This window comes from Canis aureus, chromosome 7, assembly GCF_053574225.1.
Source record: "Canis aureus isolate CA01 chromosome 7, VMU_Caureus_v.1.0, whole genome shotgun sequence".
Taxonomy (NCBI): Eukaryota; Metazoa; Chordata; class Mammalia; order Carnivora; family Canidae; genus Canis; species Canis aureus.
The window spans coordinates 14133851-14156198 of record NC_135617.1 but is presented as its reverse complement, the minus strand read 5'-3'; positions in this window follow the sequence as shown (position 1 = coordinate 14156198).

The following is a 22348-nucleotide window of genomic DNA, read 5'->3' as shown; positions in this document are numbered from 1 at the left end:
AGATGAAGAGCAAAACCAATGGTGGTAGGCAACTAGAAGTCTCTGCTGCATTACATAAAGCAGACTGAGTTTTATTTTATTTTTTTTACTTTTAAAGATTTATTTATTTGTTTTTTTTTATTGGTGTTCAATTTATTAACATACAGAATAACCCCCAGTGCCCGTCACCCATTCACTCCCACCCCCCGCCCTCCTCCCCTTCCAACACCCCTAGTTCGTTTCCCAGAGTTAGCAGTCTTTACGTTCTGTCTCCCTTTCTGATATTTCCCACACATTTCTTCCCCCTTCCCTTATATTCCCTTTCACTATTATTTATATTCCCCAAATGAATGAGAACATATAATGTTTGTCCTTCTCCGACTGGCTTACTTCACTCAGCATAATACCCTCCAGTTCCATCCACGTTGAAGCAAATGGTGGGTATTTGTCATTTCTAATAGCTGAGTAATATTCCATTGTATACATAGACCACATCTTCTTTATCCATTCATCTTTCGTTGGACACCGAGGCTCCTTCCACAGTTTGGCTATCGTGGCCATTGCTGCTAGAAACATCGGGGTGCAGGTGTCCCGGCGTTTCACTGCATCTGTATCTTTGGGGTAAATCCCCAGCAGTGCAATTGCTGGGTCGTAGGGCAGGTATATTTTTAACTGTTTGAGGAACCTCCACACAGTTTTCCAGAGTGGCTGCACCAGTTCACATTCCCACCAACAGTGTATGAGGGTTCCCTTTTCTCCACATCCTCTCCAACATTTGTTGTTTCCTGCCTTGTTAATTTTCCCCATTCTCACTGGTGTGAGGTGGTATCTCATTGTGGTTTTGATTTGTATTTCCCTGATGGCAAGTGATGCAGAGCATTTTCTCATATGCATGTTGGCCATGTCTATGTCTTCCTCTGTGAGATTTCTCTTCATGTCTTTTGCCCATTTCATGATTGGATTGTTTGTTTCTTTGCTGTTGAGTTTAATAAGTTCTTTATAGATCTTGGAAACTAGCCCTTTATCTGATATGTCATTTGCAAATATCTTCTCCCATTCTGTAGGTTGTCTTTGAGTTTTGTTGACTGTATCCTTTGCTGTGCAAAAGCTTCTTATCTTGATGAAGTCCCAATAGTTCATTTTTGCTTTTGTTTCTTTTGCCTTCGTGGATGTATCTTGCAAGAAGTTACTATGGCCGAGTTCAAAGGGTGTTCCCTGTGTTCTTCTCTAGGATTTTGATGGAATCTTGTCTCACATTTAGATCTTTCATCCATTTTGAGTTTATCTTTGTGTATGGTGAAAGAGAGTGGTCTAGTTTCATTCTTCTGCATGTGGATGTCCAATTTTCCCAGCACCATTTATTGAAGAGACTATCTTTCTTCCAATGGATAGTCTTTCCTCCTTTATCGAATATTAGTTGCCCATAAAGTTCAGGGTCCACTTCTGGATTCTCTATTCGGTTCCACTGATCTATGTGTCTGTTTTTGTGCCAGTACCACACTGTCTTGATGACCACAGCTTTGTAGTACAACCTGAAATCTGGCATTGTGATGCCCCCAGCTATGGTTTTCTTTTTTAAAATTCCCCTGGCTATTCGGGGTCTTTTCTGATTCCACACAAATCTTAAAATAATTTGTTCTAACTCTCTGAAGAAAGTCCATGGTATTTTGATAGGGATTGCATTAAACGTGTATATTGCCCTGGGTAACATTGACATTTTCACAATATTAATTCTGCCAATCCATGAGCATGGAATATTTTTCCATCTCTTTGTGTCTTCCTCAATTTCTTTCAGAAGTGTTCTATAGTTTTGAGGGTATAGATCCTTTACCTCTTTGGTGAGGTTTATTCCTAGGTATCTTATGCTTTTGGGTGCAATTGTAAATGGGATTGACTCCTTAATTTCTCTTTCTTCAGTCTCATTGTTAGTGTATAGAAATGCCACTGACTTCTGGGCATTGATTTTGTATCCTGCCACGCTACCGAATTGCTGTATGAGTTCTAGCAATCTTGGGGTGGAGACTTTTGGGTTTTCTATGTAGAGTATCATGTCATCGGCGAAGAGGGAGAGTTTGACTTCTTCTTTGCCAATTTGAATGCCTTTAATGTCTTTTTGTTGTCTGATTGCTGAGGCTAGGACTTCCAGTACTATGTTGAACAGCAGTGGTGAGAGTGGACATCCCTGTCTTGTTCCTGATCTTAGGGGAAAGGCTCCCAGTGCTTCCCCATTGAGAATGATATTTGCTGTGGGCTTTTCATAGATGGCTTTTAAGATGTCGAGGAATGTTCCCTCTATCCCTACACTCTGAAGAGTTTTGATCAGGAATGGATGCTGTATTTTGTCAAATGCTTTCTCTGCATCTAATGAGAGGATCATATGGTTCTTGGTTTTTCTCTTGCTGATATGATGAATCACATTGATTGTTTTACGGGTGTTGAACCAGCCTTGTGTCCCAGGGATAAATCCTACTTGGTCATGGTGAATAATTTTCTTAATGTGCTGTTGGATCCTATTGGCTAGTATCTTGTTGAGAATTTTTGCATCCATGTTCATCAGGGATATTGGTCTGTAATTCTCCTTTTTGGTGGGGTCTTTGTCTGGTTTTGGAATTAAGGTGATGCTGGCCTCATAGAACGAATTTGGAAGTACTCCATCTCTTTCTATCTTTCCAAACAGCTTTAGGAGAATAGGTATGATTTCTTCTTTAAATGTTTGATAGAATTCCCCTGGGAAGCCATCTGGCCCTGGACTCTTGTGTCTTGGGAGGTTTTTGATGACTGTTTCAATTTCCTCCCTGGTTATTGGCCTGTTCAGGTTTTCTATTTCTTCCTGTTCCAGTTTTGGTAGTTTGTGGCTTTCCAGGAATGCGTCCATTTCTTCTAGATTGCCTAATTTATTGGCGTATAGCTGTTCATAATATGTTTTTAAAATCGTTTGTATTTCCTTGGTGTTGGTAGTGATCTCTCCTTTCTCATTCATGATTTTATTAATTTGAGTCTTCTCTCTCTTCTTTTTAATAAGGCTGGCTAATGGTTTATCTATCTTGTTAATTCTTTCAAAGAACCAACTCCTGGTTTTGTTGATCTGTTCCACAGTTCTTCTGGTCTCGATTTCGTTGAGTTCTGCTCGAATCTTTATTAACTCCCTTCTTCTCTTGGGTGTAGGATCTATTTGCTGTTTTTTCTCTAGCTCCTTTCTGTGTAAGGTTAGCTTTTGTATTTGAGTTCTTTCCAGTTTTTGAATGGATGCTTGTATTGCGATGTATTTCCCCCTTAGGACTGCTTTTGCTGCATCCCAAAGATTTTGAACGGTTGTATCTTCATTCTCATTAGTTTCCATGAATCTTTTTAATTCTTCCTTAATTTCCTGGTTGACCCTTTTATCTTTTAGCAGGATGGTCCTTAACCTCCACGTGTTTGAGGTCCTTCCAAACTTCTTGTTGTGATTTAGTTCTAATTTCAAGGCATTATGGTCCGAGAATATGCAGGGGACAATCCCAATCTTTTGGTATCGGTTCAGACCCGATTTGTGACCCAATATGTGGTCTATTCTGGAGAAAGTTCCATGTGCGCTTGAGAAGAATGTGTATTCAGTTGAGTTTGGATGTAAAGTTCTATAGATATCTGTGAAATCCATCTGGTCCAGTGTATCATTTAAAGCTCTCGTTTCTTTGGAGATGTTGTGCTTAGAAGACCTATCGAGTATAGAAAGAGCTAGATTGAAGTCACCAAGTATAAGTGTATTATTATCTAAGTATTTCTTCACTTTGGTTAATAATTGATTTATATATTTGGCAGCTCCCACATTCGGGGCATATATATTGAGGATTGTTAAGTCCTCTTGTTGAATAGATCCTTTAAGTATGATATAGTGTCCCTCTTCATCTCTCACTACAGTCTTTGGGGTAAATTTTAGTTTATCTGATATAAGGATGGCTACCCCTGCTTTCTTTTGAGGACCATTTGAATGGTAAATGGTTCTCCAACCTTTTATTTTCAGGCTGTAGGTGTCCTTCTGTCTAAAATGAGTCTCTTGTAGACAGCAAATAGATGGGTCCTGCTTTTTTATCCAGTCTGAAACCCTGCGCCTTTTGATGGGGTCATTAAGCCCGTTCACATTCAGAGTTACTATTGAGAGATATGAGTTTAGTGTCATCATGTTATCTATTCAGTCCTTGTTTTTGTGGACTGTTCCACTGAACTTCTTCTTAAAGGGGAATTTTAAGAGTCCCCCTTAAAATTTCTTGCAGAGCTGGTTTGGAGGTCACATATTCTTTTAGTTGCTGCCTGTCTTGGAAGCTTTTTATCTCTCCTTCCATTTTGAATGAGAGCCTTGCTGGATAAAGTATTCTTGGTTGCATGTTCTTTTCATTTAGGACCCTGAATATATCCTGCCAGCCCTTTCTGGCCTGCCAGGTCTCTGTGGAGAGGTCTGCTGTTACCTTAATACTCCTCCCCATAAAAGTCAGGGATTTCTTGTCTCTTGCTGCTTTAAGGATCATCTCTTTATCTTTGGAATTTGCAAGCTTCACTATTAAATGTCGAGGTGTTGAACGGTTTTTATTGATTTTAGGGGGGGATCTCTCTATTTCCTGGATCTGAATGCCTGTTTCCCTTCCCAGATTAGGAAAGTTTTCAGCTAGAATTTGTTCAAATACATATTCTGGCCCTCTGTCCCTTTCGGCGCCCTCGGGAACCCCAATTAAACGTAGGTTTTTCTTTCTCAGGCTGTCGTTTATTTCCCTTAATCTATCCTCATGGTCTTTTAATTGTTTGTCTCTTTTTTCCTCAGTTTCCCTCTTTGCTATCAACTTGTCTTCTATGTCACTCACTCGTTCTTCCACCTCGTTAACCCTCGTCGTTAGGACTTCTAGTTTGGATTGTATCTCATTCAATTGATTTTTAATTTCTGCCTGATTAGCTCTAAATTCTGCAGTCATGAAGTCTCTTGAGTCCTTTATACTTTTTTCTAGAGCCACCAGTAGCTGTATAATAGTGCTTCTGAATTGGCTTTCTGACACTGAATTGTAATCCAGATTTTGTAACTCTGTGGGAGAGAGGACTGTTTCTGATTCTTTCTTTTGAGGTGAGGTTTTCCTTCTAGTCATTTTGCTCAGTGCAGAGTGGCCAAAAGCAAGTTGTATTGGGAAAAAGAGAAAAAGAGAGGAGAGAAAGAAGGAAAGAAAAGAGAAAGAGGAAAAAAGGAAGAAAAAAAAGAAAAAAAAAGAAAAAAAAAGAAGAAAAAGAGAAAGAAAAAGAAAGGAGAAAAAAAGGGTGGGGGAAGGAAACAAATCAAAAAGCAAAAAATAAATTAAAAAAAAAAAAAAAAAAAAAAAAAAGAACCACCGGGGAGTATCTTCTGATTCTGTGTACTTTAAGTCCCTTGGCTTCTCCTGGAAGTTGTCCGTCTAGCTGGTGTTCTGGGGGAGGGGCCTGTTGTGCTGATTTTCAGGTGTTAGCAGTTGGGGGAGCTGCTGTGCCCCCGCCTGGTGCAGGGCTCAGTGGGGGTTGTTTACCCCGTGAGGCCGCAGGAGGAACAGCCCCAGTGGCGGGGCAGCTCTGGAAACCTGGATTCAGCTCCGGCAGGAACTCCGTCTGCAGGGCCTGGAGGCTCCGGGGCGGGGCCGCTGATCTGCTCAGCTGGGGCAGGAGCGTCCTCGCTGTCCTGGGCCCTCCCGGCCTCTGCCTGTCCCGGGGGAGGCCGGATCCTGGGCTGTGTCCCGGCGCCCTGTGCTCCGGAGCCTGCGCTGGTGGATTCGCGCTCCCGCCCCGCAGCCCCTCCGAGGAGCCGCCGCCCGAGCCCCCCCGAGCTGCTCCTGGAACCGCGCAGGCCCCTCCGCACGGAGCCTCTTCCTCTGCCCGAGCCCCCCCGAGCTGCTCCCGCCCCGCAGCTCCCTCCGCGGAGCCGCCGCCCGTGCCCCCCTCCCCGAGCTGCTCCTGGAACCGCGCAGCCCCCTCCGCACGGAGCCTCTTCCTCTGCCCGAGCCCCCCCGAGCTGCTCCCGCCCCGCAGCCCCCTCCGCGGAGCCGCCGCCCGAGCCCCTCCGAGCTGCTCCGGGTCCCGCCGTGCGCGCTGCAGCCCTTAGGGAGCTCGGCGCACTCCCCTGGGGCGCAGGTGTCTGTTAGTGTCCCCGGGAGCCCGAGGGCATCCCCGCCCTCCTGGGTCCTGCTCCACCTCCCCGCGAGCCCCTTTCCGCCCAGGCAGGTTGGTGCAGCTCCTGCTTCTCCGGGACGGGGCTCTCCTGTCCTGGGGACACTCGCCCCGGCCTCAGCCCGGCTCCTCGCGGGCCCCTTCCCCTTGGAGGCCTTTTGTTTCTTTATTTCTTTTTCCCCGTCTTCCTACCTTGATAGAAGCGCGAACTCTTCTCACTGTTGCATTCCAGCTGGTCTCTCTTTAATTCTCAGGCCGAATTCATAGATTTTCAGGATGATTGGAAGGTTTTCTAGGTAATTAGGTGGGGACAGGTGATTTGGAGACCCTACTCTTCCGCCGTCTTGCCCCTCCCCCCCATCTGCTCTTCCTAAAATTGGTTTCCCTTTGTGCTCAAAAGATGGCTGTGACAACGACAGAGCTATGCCTTCAGATGCACATGAGTGAAGCTTTTCTCCGAATGTAGAAAGGACTTTTGCTTCATTCCTACTGGGCTTCCAGGGTCATGTGTCCGTTTCTGGACCAATAATAGCATCAGGAGATGCCATGTGCTGAAATGGCTTAGTAATCGATTCTCACTGGAACTTGCTGATGGAGCCAGCTTCCCCAGGAGAGCATCATTGGGTTGGTGAGAGGCAATTAGAACAAAATTGAGTTTCTGCTTGGCTGGCAGAAAGGGAAAGCAGAAGACAGGTTGGCAACCAAAGCTGTCTGCTTCAGATGTAGCTTCTGATTGCTCCCAAGCCTAACTTTGCCCCAAGCTTATAGGACCTCTTTCCTTGGGCCTGCCTGGCTGGCTCTTGGATCCACCAAGCACTAACACGGTGAAATAGCAGCACCAGACGGATTTGCTGTTCCAGTCCAAATATACCGGCTGCTCAGCCTAACCTCTCAGCAGGGACTCCTCCTGGAGCCTGAGACACCATCCTCCTGCATGGGCCACATATATTTGTTTCCTATTGTTGCCATGGCAAATTACCACAAAGTTGGTGGCTTAAAACAACAGAAGTTTATTAACTGATAATTCTGGAGATCATAAGATAATTCTGAAGATCACTAAAATGTCTTGGCAGGGTTGTGTTCCTTCTAGAAGCTTCAGGGGGGAATCCACTCTTAACCTTTACCACAGGCTCCCTGTATTCCTTGGCTTGTGCCCTGCCCCCATCTTCAAGTGATCACTGCAACATCTGATTCAGTCTTTACATTGCCTTGTCTTTCATCCTCCTGCCTCTCTCTTATGAGGACCCTTGTAACTATATTGGGCCTGTCCAGCTAATCCAGGACAATCTTCTCATTTCAAGATCCTTACTTTAATAACATCAAAAAAAAATGTCCCTTTTGCTTTGCGGGGGGGGGGGGGGGGCGGGGGGTGTCATTATTAAGCCTGCAAACTAGTGTTGCTAACTGGATTGCAGAATGAGTCTCCTAGGAATGAGTGTAGCTTCTCTATTAAATTAACCCACACCTCTCCATTCCCTCAATGGACTACAAAGGACTACATACGCGGAGTGGGGATTGAGGAGCCAGAGGGCAGTCTGAGTGCTGGGATGGAAAACAAGAGGTATAACTAGGTAAATTTACCACCAGCACCGCTGAGGACTTTGCCTTATGGAAGTATGTACAATCAGTGGGAAATAATCCATCAGATGCCTTACACTCCATGGTTCAAGATGCTTTTTCCAAAACTCAGAAAACCACACACCACACATTTTTTATAGTACTATGAAACTCACTTTTTAAAACTTAAACACACTTATTTTAAAGAAAACTATGCATTTTCAAAGAAAATACGTATTTCAAGAAAACTCTACGGAGCATTATAAAAATGAAAAATCAGTACCATAAACAGAAAGTATCCATAAAAATAAATACAACTAAAAAATGTGTAATGTCAGTAAATTCTAGCTAGATGCTGTAATCTGTCAAGGCTCTGAGCTGAAGGCCCGATCTCTGTTTTATTCAAAAGGATCATTAACAAGGTTAGAGTCACTCCAAAGGCATGCTAGCACCCAGCTAAAATTTCCCCGTTAATTTAACTTAACTGAAACAAAAAAAAAACAAAAAGGGGAAATTTTTCTGTTAATATGATTCCATTTTATATAATGCCATGTCAGAGCACACACATCATCTCTTGTGCCACAGCAATAAGACACCCTACTTTGGGAAAGGCTGGTTGCAGATAAAAGCTGTCAAACCAATCTCTCCAGAGGAGCACAGTGAGGGGAGGGGGTCCTACTATGCTTGGATCTTATGGACCAGATCACTGTTCATTCCACATAAACAACAGAGTAGCACTAATAAAAGAACTTGCCTTGGGTTACACAGCTACAAAGCAGCCTAAAGAGGGCTTAACCCCAGGAAGTCTGACTCCAAAGCCCTGGCTTGTTTCATGTCTGGATCCCTGGAGAAGACCCAAATAAGGGAAACAACTGCTTTAGGCTTTGGGCTAGAATGGATGCATTCAGCTAGTTCCCTTTTTATCTGCATATCCATGTACACACAGGCAAGTACAATGGAGGAGGCTCTAGAACCTAAGGAACATGTAAGCTCCATTCTATGCTTTTTTACAAGGAGTGTCAACTCTAGTGGCCCATTGGAAACACCTGGGAAGTTTTAAGAACTACTGAGGTGTGGCCTGGACACTCCGAGGTGCTTCCAGTGGAAAAGTCGAGGTTGAGAGGCATTAGCCCGTAAAGGCTGTGGGGATGAGGGCAAGGAAGCAGGCTCTGTGGTCATACAAACCTAGCTCAAATCCTGGCTGCTGTGCTTAACAGAGAAATGACCTTAAACCACTGATTCTTAAAACATGGTGGTCTAGTAGCCCTGGCAAACTGTTAGAAATGCAAATTCTCAGACTCCAACATAGAACTACTCAATCAGAAACTTCTGGAATTGGGACACAGCCATCTGAGTTTTAACAAGTTCTCCAGATGATTCCGATGGGGTGAGGCTTGAGAACACATGGTGTAGGCAGTTTTTCTTTCTGGGCCTAAGTCTTCTTATAAAGCAGAAATAATGCCTCCTCTGCTGTGTTGCTGTTTGAGTTCTACAAGATAATATGAAAATATCAAACAAAGTTCCTGGAATACAGTAGATGATCAATAAATGTTTCTTATACAGGGAAGAATCATTTTGAAGGGATAATCCAAATAATATGGATGGCCCTGGAGCCCATCCTCTGGTGTGCTGTGTTTTTTAAAGTATAATTTTCATTTGGGATCACCAGAAGATATATGGGACAGATGGGGACATGGAAGAGACAATGGTGTGCAATGAAACATCTTAAAAATCCCCTCTCCCCATCTCTGCCATTCTCCATGGACTCCATACAGGAAGCCACCTGCTCCCCCACAAACTCTGATTCCATCCCAACCCCATCCTGGCACCTGCCCTGAAACACTCTGCTTTCCTTTTCACTCCTGTTCGCTGGCCCCACCTTTTATCCTTACAGACTTCTCTCTCTTTCTAGTGGACACCAGATTTAATCCATTTCTATTCCAGCTTGAATGAAGAATTTCCACTTAAAGGAAACCAATACATTATTTATTCTGAGCTATTGAGATAAGCAACATGCTGATAGTGAATACCCACAGACGCTGGAGCTATTCGTGCTATCCAGGTACCTGAGGAATGCACATCTTCCAAAACTTACACACAAATCCCCAAAAGTATGAACAAAAACTTTCCAAAGTCTGATTTCTCCTCTTTTACAATTTTGCTAAATCTGGCTTTGAACACCTATCTACGAATAATTCTTTACGTGTCTATAGCACTAACTCATACTTTCTAAACCATTTTTCACAAGAATAACTGATTTGAGCCTTATACAAATTCTACAGGGCTAGAATGGTATTATTCTGTGTGGTATTACCTCAATTCCATATGAGGCATTCTTTGCTCTTCCAGAACCATCAGCAGGATAAGCAGAAGGCCAGATTTCTCTGCAAATTAGAGCAACACACACTGAAAGTTTATATGGGCCAGGCATAATTAGGAGACCACATTCAAGAACATATGCATTCATAGTAGATGCACATTATATAATCCATAACAAGTAGGTGTGTAGTACCTAATACATCTGAAGAGATCTGTATTTGAAGACACACATTCATGTCTCCTCCTACATGGTGGAGGTTGTGTTCCTTGCTTTGTCCTGTCACCCTGCCACGCTGGCTGGCCCCGCTCAGATCCAGAGCCCAGCAAATACCTGGCAGAAAGAAGAAAGTTGGGAGCCAGGCACTATGCTGGATGGCACCACATCGACTGACCATGACCCCGGGAGAGACACTATAGAAAGTGTCTAGACACTAGAGACACTAGACACTAGAGAAAGGAGTTCTTGGTGAAGCAGGAAGAGAGAACAGATAGAACAGTAAAGGGGAAAGGCCAAATCCTGGAAGTCCACCTGATGGAGTTGCCATCTTGTTCCAGAAAATGTCCCAGTCCTCACTAAGGTCTGGCTTTTTAAGTCTGAGGCAGCTTCCCAGCCTTTTCTGCTTTTCCGCAGGGACTCTCCAGGTCAACTTGCCACGGAAGGCCCCAGAACATGTTCGTGTTCCTTGCAACTTGAAAAAGCCAACACACTGACTTTACAAAGTGAAGTGGCATTAAACTTTCTCTGGATTAATCAGAAAAATCTGATCTCTTATGATTGAGAAAGATGTAGTAACAATACTAAATATCAAATGTGTCCATGTTGGGAGGAAATGGTTCTATTTTCTTCAACAAAATTCTATTTTCAACTGTTGAAGGAGAGAAAAACCTTCAAACCCAGAAAGAGGAAGTGCTTTCAGCTTCCCCTCTCTTCCCACCTTAATTCAAATATCCATGAAACAAAGCAAGCAGCACGGTGTTTGCCAGAAACAGACCAAGTACACGAGGTCTGTGCTCTATAACAGATTGGTCAGCTCTATTTAGGCCACTTTCAATTTTCACTTAAAACATATCACATTTTCTTTATTTTTATAATTATACCACAATGCTGCTAAATTTACTGGGTCTAGACAGAGCTTACAGCATGCAAGGATCTGGAGCCAGGTACTAGGTTCCAATAGACCTGGCGAGTGTGGCTTGATATCCAGTGGCTCACAGGGTCAGTGTTACTCTTCCAAAGCAACCCACTGTCTGAAATTGTGTTCGGATGAGCGAGCCAGCTCCTAGTTTGTGAAACCATGTTTTGTGTTAAAGTCACCCTCAATGCTTTGTGCCCCTCCAGGGAAATCTACAAATCAATACAAATAAACAAAAAGGTAGGGAATGGACTGTTGTTAACATGTATATGACCCATGTTATGTTCTTCTTCTGTTCCAGCTGGTTGAGTGTGTATTTGGAGTGTGTGAATGATGAATCAGGAAGCGGTAGTTCTTGTTTGATTTATTTATTTATTTATTTATTTATTTATTTATTTATTTATTTATCTATTTATTTATTTATATTTTTATTTTATTTTTTTAGTTTTTTTTTAGTTCTTGTTTTAAAGGAAGAACATCACTCCTTATCAGTGCCAGTTTCCAACAGGTTATTCATCTATAAATGTTGTTGCCGCTTAGTGACCCCACGACAGCAGGTGGAGCGTCTCCTTCTCCCCCGACCCATACTCACACCTGCGTGTAGTAAGCTCCTAAGTGTCATTAGTAGCAAACACAGTCTCTGTTTAAAAGATGATAACTCAGTTATTCCAAGATAGGAAGCACTCCCTTACCCTCAACACCTGCATTAAAGTGCCAGGGGCATTTAAAACAAGTGGCCTGGTATTTATTTCCAAATACCAACAGTATTACTGCTGCAGCTAGATAAATATCACATGACGTGAAGGATAACAAACATTCTACCAAACTTCGATAGATCTGAGTTTACAGAGATTAGGGCAGACAACACGGAGAAACTCAGGCAAGCAAAGAACTTAAGATGAGACTTCCTCTCGACAGTGTGAAAAGCAGTGGGAAATTTGAGGGGGAAAAAAAGCAAATGTCAAAAGCTTTGGAGAAACAACTTGGAGAAAATAGTAGTATAGCTATTAGGGTTTAAACACCTCTGGAAGTGGATTTTGACTCTATGAGAAGCCAGTTTTGAAACTGGGCCACTGAAACTGGTTTTAAAAGGACATGAAATTGGCAATAGCAGGCTCGGGGCTGCTAAGATTTCAGGGCATTGTTAGCCAAAAGGACCTCTCTTATTTGCTGCTAAGCAAAATTCCTCCATCACAGCTTTATTTCTGAGACTTAAAGTTTGTCTCTCACTAACAGGCTTACATCTCTGAAGAAAGCATTATTTATGCTTTGGTGAAAATTATATTGTTGGGGATCCCTGGGTGACTCAGCGGTTTAGTGCCTGCCTTTGACCCAGGGTATGATCCTGGAGTCCTGGGATCGAGTCCCATGTCGGGCTCCTTGTATGGAGCCTGCTTCTCCCTCTGCCTGTGTTTCTGCCTCTCTCTCTCTCTCTCTCTCTCTCTCTCTCCCCCTCTCTCTCTCATGAATAAATAAATAAAATCTTAAAAAAAAAAAAGAAAATTATATTGTTATTTCCCCAGGATGACTTTCAATTGGAATTTTTTCAATTGGAAAAAAAAAAGGCCAGGAGCCCTTGACAGCTATTATTTAAGCAGAAGCATGTCTATTATAATGTGGGAATCCCCAAAATAACCATCATAGTGTAACTATGGAAACCCATTTTTACTAAAATTTCCATTCTTACTGATGTACATCCACAATTTCTGTTACCACCAGGAGTGTATTGTACTAAATGGAATGCAAATGCATAATGAAATGAAAAAAGTAAGAATACATTTTCTGGACGCTAAGATTGTCAGAGATGGCACTATAAGTTAAGAGAGGAAATCCAAGGTTGGGAGCCAGAGCTGTGGTTCCAGTTCCAGTTTTGCCTCAAAATGACCATATGCAAGGTTTTTGATGTGATGTCTCTGGAGCAGAGCACTCTCTTCTGTTTAAAGAATAAGTAAATATATAAGACTCATATGTCATATCTACATGTCTCACAGGGTGTTGGAAGAATAAAAATTAACATACAGTCACAAACTTTGAGAAGTCAAAAATACTATCCACATGAAAAATGACTTTGTTTTAAAGATTTCATTTATTTATTTGAGAGAGAGAAAGAGAGCACATGCATGAGTGGGGTTGGGGGGAAGCAGGAGAGAGAGAGACTCTCAAGTAGACTCCCTGCTGAATGTGGAGCCCAACACGGGACTCAATCATGAGACCCGGAGATCATGACCTGAGCCGAAACCAAGAATTGAACGCTTAACCAACTGAGCCACCAAGGCGTCCCAATCTGCAAAATGACTTTTATTAGAGTCCAAAAACCATAACTCAGAGCACAGGGTATTCTAGAGGGCAGTCTTCAGCTTTCATGTTCTCTGTTGCCAAAGAACAAAGACGACATACGTGTATCTCTGTGAATTTTCATCTATTCTTGCAAGAGAGCAGAGACAGATCAACATTGTCAGACATTTGGAATCTCTTTTTTAATCTGTTCAATCAGGAAATTTAAAGTATTAATTTGACTCAAAATCTTACAATGTTTTAATTTACATCAAAAATCTACACAAAGCATGGCTTTCCTTCTTTCTGGAAATGTTTTCCGGAATGCCTCCCATATGCCAGGCTTGATGCCGAATACTGGAAAATCAAAGATAGCATAGTAGGCATTCAATAAGTATTTGTTGCCAGTTATTTGAACCAAAATAAGAACAAAATGGGGTTACGAGATATTATGAATTAGTAAAGATCTTCATTGCAGACTACCTTTTTTAAAAAAGAATTTATCATTTTCAAATATGATAACTCAGATTAAGCCAACAAAATCAACCAACAAAATTAAACAAAATTTAATTAATTAAATATCTGTTTAATGAAATTAAACAGATATTACAATTAGAGACTCCATTTTTACATGTATATAAATGGTTTTTAAATATTCAAAAACCATTTTTTCTCAATTACTTTTCTCATGGACCATTTTATTCACACTATTAATTTATATAATCTTATAATAGACTGAGTGAAAACAATTTTCAACTGTTTTTACCTAAGTAATCACAATTTCTATACAGGTAAAGACCAAACCAACTCCATCTGTTTTGTTGGGCTTCTGTGGCTCTTCCATACTTTGGTCTTCAATCGCGCTCTCGTCACATTCAGAACTTTCTATTTAGTTATGTTTATGATTAACCGTGAAGCTCCCTGGACATAAGAAGCATACAGACATTCAGTGCTCCCATTGGAAGATTTCCTCACGGTCCCAATTATAAACACCGACATTCTCACTTAGAAAATAGAAGACGATGAGTGAGAAATGTAACTGAAAATAACTTAGAGCCTTTGGGGCTTTTTAAACATTTAATCCTTCTAATCATTGTGTTCACAGAGCTCTACAAATCGTATCTATTAACACCAAAGAATATCCTGTCCTATAACATCATCGTCTTCTTATTTAATAAAAGTTCATTTGTTGGAACTGTTTCATGTAAAAGTAATTGAGACACAGCAGGCCACTTGTGATTTGAACAGAAATTATTTTGCTGGTGGAAGCTTCTGTCAGAATGTTCCCTACACCTAAACCACAAGGGCATTTTTGGTGACCAGAGGAAGTGGAGCAGATAGAGCTGGGATTTGCCTTCTCGTAGAGCCCAAGGGAGGAGGAAAGAGTTCTCCTGCCTTAGAAGTCTGAAAGCAAGTGAAAACAAGCTTTTCACTCCCCAGAGCATTCCTCTTGTTTAGAACATGAAGCAATTCAAATTCACTTCCCAGAATATAAAATCAGATCATGGAAGAGGAGGGGGAAAACAACTCGAGCAAAAAAGGCTGAAGGAAGCCATGTGTCATTAATTCAGTTATAAATTATTAGCCAAAAGCAGCCTCTCAGCATTTGTATTTGATGAACAAAAATTGATTGCTTCAAGGGCGTTTCAGTCCTTTTGATGTTTCCATCTTTTAGCCCACCACAAATCTGAATCCTTAACAGAATGATTATAGCATTATAGTAATCCTGAGAGCCAATACGAAAGGATTTGCAAGAGCAAGGGAGATCAATAGTTTGAAAAAAGAATGTCTTTTTGAATTGACAGCGCTGTCTCGCCTGATCGTGAACCTGAACAAAATCAGTGGGGCCTGAGTACACAAGGCCCGGTGCAGGCCAGCGAGCTGCAGCCAGGAGCCGGGCCCCGCGCGCTTGAATAGGCCTGAGCACTGAATATTTCTAAAGGATTAAACCCCAACTAATGGCAACCCAAAGATATTTTGCAAACAATCGGCCTCTCCCCAAAATAGTGAAGATAATGCATTACGGGGCTGGGTTTGGCATTCAAAAGACTGGGTTCAGCTACAGGTTCAACATTTGCTTTGGCCCTGAGTTTGAGATTATGGGAAATTGGATTAGAGGTGACGTCGTCCTGATGGCTATCTCCTCTGGGCCACTTTGAAATGAGGAATCTGCCGCTGCATGTCAGGGTGGACCGGAGACAGCCTTGTCCCCAACACCTCACATATCAGAAAACCCTATGGGCCAGAATTGCTTAAAGTCGCAGTCGCCTGCGTCTATGGGATTTCCAAGTTGTAACATCATCCGATACCTCAAAAGACAGAGAGAGGCAGCTGACCGTTAAAGGCCCCTGGAACAATTCGAGGATTAGCATAAAATTATCCATAAAGGAGGGCAAGTACGGCAGTGGCACTTGCTCACCACAGTGGGGACATTGTTAAGGGGCGCAAATGGACTCGGTCAAAGTGCGAAGGCATCGGAACATTGTCTGAGGACCTGCATGTTATTTAACGTTGATGGGTATATTTCCCAGTTCTTTGTTTCCTCAACAAGAGGCCGGCTCAGTCCACTGGAGAGAGGCGTCAGGGGACTTCAGATGGCACACATCTGGAGAACATCCCATGGAAAACTGTGAATGGCTAAGTAATCTCTTTCAGTACCAAGACAAGGAGTGGTAATTTATGGCTTAACAGACTACGAAACCTGACATCCATTCTGAATAACAAACTCTAGACCGACTGATGTGGCGGAGTGGGCCTGGACGACGGCGATCAGCAGGAGGAGAGCAAGTCTTCCAAATGACATGAGTTTCACGTTGTCTCCAAGACGGAAAACAACTCGCCTGTGACCGAGCTGATGGTTTCAGGGCCCTCCGCAGGATGGCCTTGCTGGCGTGGGGCACTGCGGCGGCGACACTGGTCCCCACTCTGCTGCCATCTAGTAAGAGTGGCTCAAATTAAAAGCATGTTACAGTCCCAGTCCCTGAGAGGTGTGCTGGAGCAGATTACGCGTTTTATTTGGAAGCCATGCATCATAACATGTGATCCTGAAAGTTAACCTTTTTTTGAAGCTGTTTAAAATGTTTTGTAGCTGTTCTTGTCCAAACGAATCAAAAGAAGGATAAGCAGGAACTGGCATAAATAATAGCCGCCTTAAAAGGGGGCAGCAAAATTGATAGCTCTACAAATGGCAGCCACCTGTACCAGGAAAACTCAAAGAATGAGAATAAGTATTTGAAGAGAAAGAATAATTGAAGATGTGACAGCAAAGAATAGAAATCACTCCCCAGAAGGTGTTTAAAAAGCTCTTCTCTCTCCTACTTAATCATTGCTCCCTTAAGCCCATAAATTAAAATGCAGTGCATATGTTATATGCATTATAAGTATGAATACTTATGTTATCTAAAGCATCTTAACTCTGCCCAGCTTGTTTTCATACTGCCAGACTCAATTCCACTAATGATATAAGAACAACAAAATCTTACAGGGAACTGTTCTGCATCATGTTCTCTTACAATTTTATTAAATTATCATATTGATGGTCGGTTACTCAAGGCCCTCTTAGCAGCACCAAAACAAAATCTTGATGTCTCTGACTAATAAAGTTTCTGATTCTTTCCTTTGCTAAAGGCATAACGGATATTTCACCAAATTTGAAAGAAATTTGTAAAAAAGAGTAAAGCAGTTAATCTCCAAGAATTAAAATGGTGCCACTCAAGGTAGCCAGTTGAGTTATACCTTTGTTACATTAAAATAAATGTCTTAAAGGGGTTTATCATTGGAAAAAGAAATGTGGGGTGACGGGCTCTGAGGGGGGGCACTTGGCGGGATGAGCAGTGGGTGTTATGCTATATGTTGGCAAATTGAACTCCAATAAAAAAAAATTAAAATTAAAAAAAAAGGAAAAAGAAATGTGGTTTCCTAATTTGTGAAAGAATGAACAATATTTAATTCTAGAGCTTCAGCAAATTAATAATTCAATTCAACCGATATAATAGGCATCAATAGGCCCTGTCATAGAGACCCAAGAAGAATGAGACATTGCAAGGATTTTGTAATATAGTAGGGGTAATCTATGTATGTATACCCAGATGTGCTTTTAGTAGTATTGTTTCATTATTGTCAGTGTCATTAAAAGCTGGTACCGATTAAAAAAAAATGCCTATTCTTCTAAAGGAATTTTGGCAGGAAAGAGCCATGTGTAAGCAATAAGAGTGCAGGACAAGCCAAGAGACACCAGGCAATGCCAACCTTGTCCAAGTACTTCCCTTACAACAATACACCCAGAATATGTCCCATGGGACACTTGTCCTGAAAAACGTTGTCTACAGAAAAAGGATTCCATGGTCAATTTGTTCAGGAATGACTAAGACTCTAGAGCAAATGGAGAATTACAATGTGTATCATTGTATAATGTCTTTAAAATGCTTCAATAAAGAAAAGAGTTGAACTGTGTTTAAATTCAGTATTTCACAGAATATTTGCACATGGACCTTTTTTATTCATTACATTCATTAACATCTGAAAACAAGATTTCTAAGGAATACACTTCGGGAAATTGGGCTGTAGCCACCATCTGGTCTGGGTTTCTGGGTTGCCCAAAGTGAGGATTCCTCTGCTCTGAGATTCGACTTTACTTGACACCAGAAATGTTACACAGCTTCTTTCTTAAACATGAATTAGCACTATTACAAGTATTCTTTATAGAATTTGAGGTACCTCTCAAACACTGGGTTAGAAACAACTAAGTGTAATCAATCATCATTTCGAAAACTCTCAGCTCAATTATAAAATTAGACTCCAAATTTGTATAACTAAACCAGATGAAATGTTCCAAGTGTTCCAGGTGTTAAAAAAAAACAAATAAACAAAACAACTGTTTGAAATAGATGTGAAGATCAAGTTCCACTGCAACAAAAATAAATGAATAACTGAGTAGATTAGATAGATAGATAGATAGATAGATAGATAGATAGATAGATAGATAGCAATAGGATGGCAGAAGTCACAGGTGAGTAGTGGAGGCCTGTGGGTTGGTGGCAGTGGACCTGTGAACTTGATTTGCAATCATCACTGATCAGAACCAAGAGTCTTTAAAGTTTTTGGTTGCTTAAGCCAACTTGACTGCCTTAAGTAAAAACAGGGAATTAATTATATAGACAGAGAAGACTTCATTAAACTGAGAGGCAGGAATATAGTCGGAACTGCCAAGCCACCAGGAATTCTGTAGGGTCAGTTCTGTTTGAATCCCTCTGAATCACATGTTGGCTTCTTTTGTCTGCTCCATTCTTTTCTCTCTCTGCAAACAGGCTTTTTCTACTTCTCTGCACCAATGGCCCAATATGGGGGCCCTATGGCTCCCAGGTTTACACGTTACAGTACTAACCACACCAGCCACATGCAGTGACTAAAAGTCTTAGTCCTGAAGCCAAATTTTGGGAAGAAAGAATGTGACTGTTCTATTTTATGTCAGGTGTCCTGACAGCATTGGCTAAAGAGATAGGTAACAGCATATCAATAGGACTGCCAAAGGCCCACCCTGTGGAGCTGAGAGATAGTTCCCAAAGAGCCATAGGTAGCACAGGGGTTAAGGAGTTAGCATTGTGTCTTGAGTAAACAGGCCATACAGTCCCACAGATGTAGGAAGACTGTCAAATGCCATTACTAATACTAATAATGGAAAGACCTAAGGAGCAAATTAATGGAGTAGAATTGCAGTGCTTTGTAGAATATCATAATCTCACTTCAGAGAAGAGGATGCAATGAGAGACTTCTTCCCCTCTTGTCTGACAACATGAAGTAATTTTTTAATACGAAAAATGCCTTTAAGGGGATCCCTGGGTGACTCAGCGGTTTAGTGTCTGCCTTCAGCCCAGGACATGATCCTGGAGACCTGGGATCGAGTCCCACATCCGGCTCCCTGTATGGAGCCTGCTTCTCCCTCTGCCTGTGTCTCTGCCTCTCTCTCTCTCTCTGTGTCTCTCACAAATAAATAAATAAAATCTTAAAAAAAAAAAAAAAGAAAAATGTCTTTAAGATAATCTTTCAGGTATGGTCCCCCTTAATAATAATTGCTAACGTTTTCTGAGACACTGTTCTAGGTATTTTAGGTGTAATAACTCAATTAATAATCTTGACAACCCTACAATTAAGTACTAGTTTCATCCCCACTTTGCAAACCTCGAAGCTGAGGCTTAAAAAGGTTAAGTAAATTTTCAAAGGTCACACAGCCAGCTAGGTTTTCAACCAAAGGAGTCACAGTGGAGCCCTCAGAGTAATCAGTCTGTCCAATCCAGAGTCCGGGAGAAAACTGATGCTGCCCCGAGCTGTACATACAACCAAAGTGCCTACTCGGCTTAGTCTCGAGATCACCCACCTTTCCCTTGAAATAAAGTAAATATCCTCAAACTTTAAATTGCAGTTTAAATCAGTGGGCTAACAAAGGCTAGGAAACACACAAAATTCACTAATAACACAAGACTTGAAAAATGACTGCCTCCGAAAGCAGTCAGACACACACCCTGTATACCACATGTAGAGAGACAATTCACAGGGCCTGAGAACAAGAGTTTTTCCTTATTCATGAGTTGAGGAAGAATTAAAAGAGTTTGTGTTGGGGGTAAAAAAGCTTCCCTACCAGGTTCGTTCACTGGAGTTAAAGGACAGTTAATTTTAAAATATGTGCACTTAGGAACAGCGTTTGATCTGCCAACAAGTAAACCAAGAATTTTCAATAAAATGGAAAAAAGTTTTAAAGTCTGGAAGTGATATAAAATTGTCATGAAAAATAAAATGTTTCAGTCCTGTGATAGCAGCTTGGTGCCAGGTCTGATAGACACTGTAGGATCCAGAGATTTCCCAAACTAGGGGCATATGGCAGAGAATGTTTGTGTAGACCAGTCAGGTCCGGTGCTGGACTAGCCTCTTAGCATTCAACAGATAGTAGGTGCTTGAGGATCAGTTTCCATCCAGCTTCAGCTGGAAGAGAAAGAATTTCAGGTTGTCCCAATGTGGTACCAGAAAAGCTCTCCTCCAGGTTTTCCATCGTCCTTGCTGCAGTCCATGCGTGGACACACTGCCAGGTGACTTGGGTGCACTCTCTCACGGATGGCCTTGCATGGCTTCCAAACAGCACATATGCTGTCAATTAACACACTGGTTTTCAAAGAGGTGACTCTGCTCTTAACTACACGGTTCTGTTTATGGAACCACAGAGGCAACAAAAGGTTCAGCAGCTGGGATGCAAGAACCAAAGTTGAAGGATTGAGAGAAGCTAGGGCTGGTAACAAATTCAAGGAGTGTTCCTGGGACGACACAGAAGCATCGAGTGAGAGCAGAAGCCTGGGTATGATTAGCACAGGCTCCCTGCGAGAAGAGGCCTACCAGTGCGTGAGGGACAGGAATGCTCAGCGGCAAGCCTGAAAATGCACTTTTCCTCTCTGGTCCTCAGCACAGCAGCCTCCACATCAACCCCAGAGAACACAACTGAGTACCCTGAAAAGCTCCACTTCCAGATGAGAAGAAATACAAGTTAGAGAAACTCAAGAGTTCCTTGAGTAAGAACTGTTCGCAGCCTCATTAGAAATGACTGTCCTGGTTAAGAAAAGACCCTGGTCATCATATGCATAAGCTACCTACGGATTATCAGTTTCCAAAGTCAGGACTGCAAAACATTACACTCACTGCATTAAATGAGATAAACTTCTCTTCCCTTAACAGTGTGGGAGGCCCTTGAGAATCTCATTCTGCTTCAGGCACATCATTTAACACTATTTATCATTCAGCTGAAGATGTGTGAAATTGCTAGTTAACACAATTCCCTCGGAAGGCCTGTCAGATTAAAAAAAAAAAAAAAAAAATCCCAGCTTTCGCTGTTTGCAATATGTGTCCTATATATAAATGAATATAACTGGAGTCAGACCCACAGCTAATATTGATATTGCTGTGTTCATCTCTGTGCTTCGGGGTTGCAGGGACAACATGCACAGTCACTGGCTCCCCTGCTCCCGTCTTCTCTTGACCCTCTCTCCCTTTCTCTTCCCTTTGAACCTTTTGAGCACTTTCCCATGTTACCCCTTTTGAATCTGGCCTGCTTTCCTTATTATGCCTTCCCTAGGTCCCTGTGGATTGTGGCATATATTCTCCAAATATGAATGTAAAAATCAGTCCAGAAAGAATCATTTGATAGAATTTGATAGATCTACTACTGGAAAGATGTGGGTGGGGAGGGGATGAGGGTGGGAGGGAAGGGAATGATTTAATGCTTTGCAGAAAAATCATCCTTCTCTACAAGCAGAAAGTATAACCCATTAGCATTCCAAACAGGCTGTTCAAAGCTTTCAAATGGCAAAGCTGAGCTGGTCTCGTCCTCTCCCAAAGCACACACATCCCAAGGGTGCCTCCGACCTGGAGCCTCCACACACGCGGCTGGCACAGCATCTGGGATTTTATCACCACTGCAGAGAGTGAGTCTGGACAGACCCACTGCTGGTTACTCCAAATTTTTTTCATGACTGAATGGCTTGATATGCATTAACTCGCATGGTATTCTTTGTAGTTGTTTTTTGCAGATATTTGCTCTTTCGACACGTTTGTATTACAAAGAGGAACATATGGCTCCCAAAAAAACTATTTCTATATGTATAGCCTCCAGAGTTTTCAGATCTTTTTGTTTCTAATTTAGCTTTACAAAAAAGGAGAAAGAACCTTTTTTTTTTTTAACACTTTAAAGGTGTTGTTTGTTTTGTTTTGTTTTTCTGAAAGGACCACATACAATCATACTTAAAATTCCTCAAGGTCAATGGAGTTTGAGCGTATACATTTTACTTAGGAGATAAATAATGATCTTCAGGAGGCTTAACAGATAAGTACAAAGATGGGATTCTCATGGAGAAAAATTACACAGAGCTACAGAGAACCATCGTGCCCCTCATCTGGAA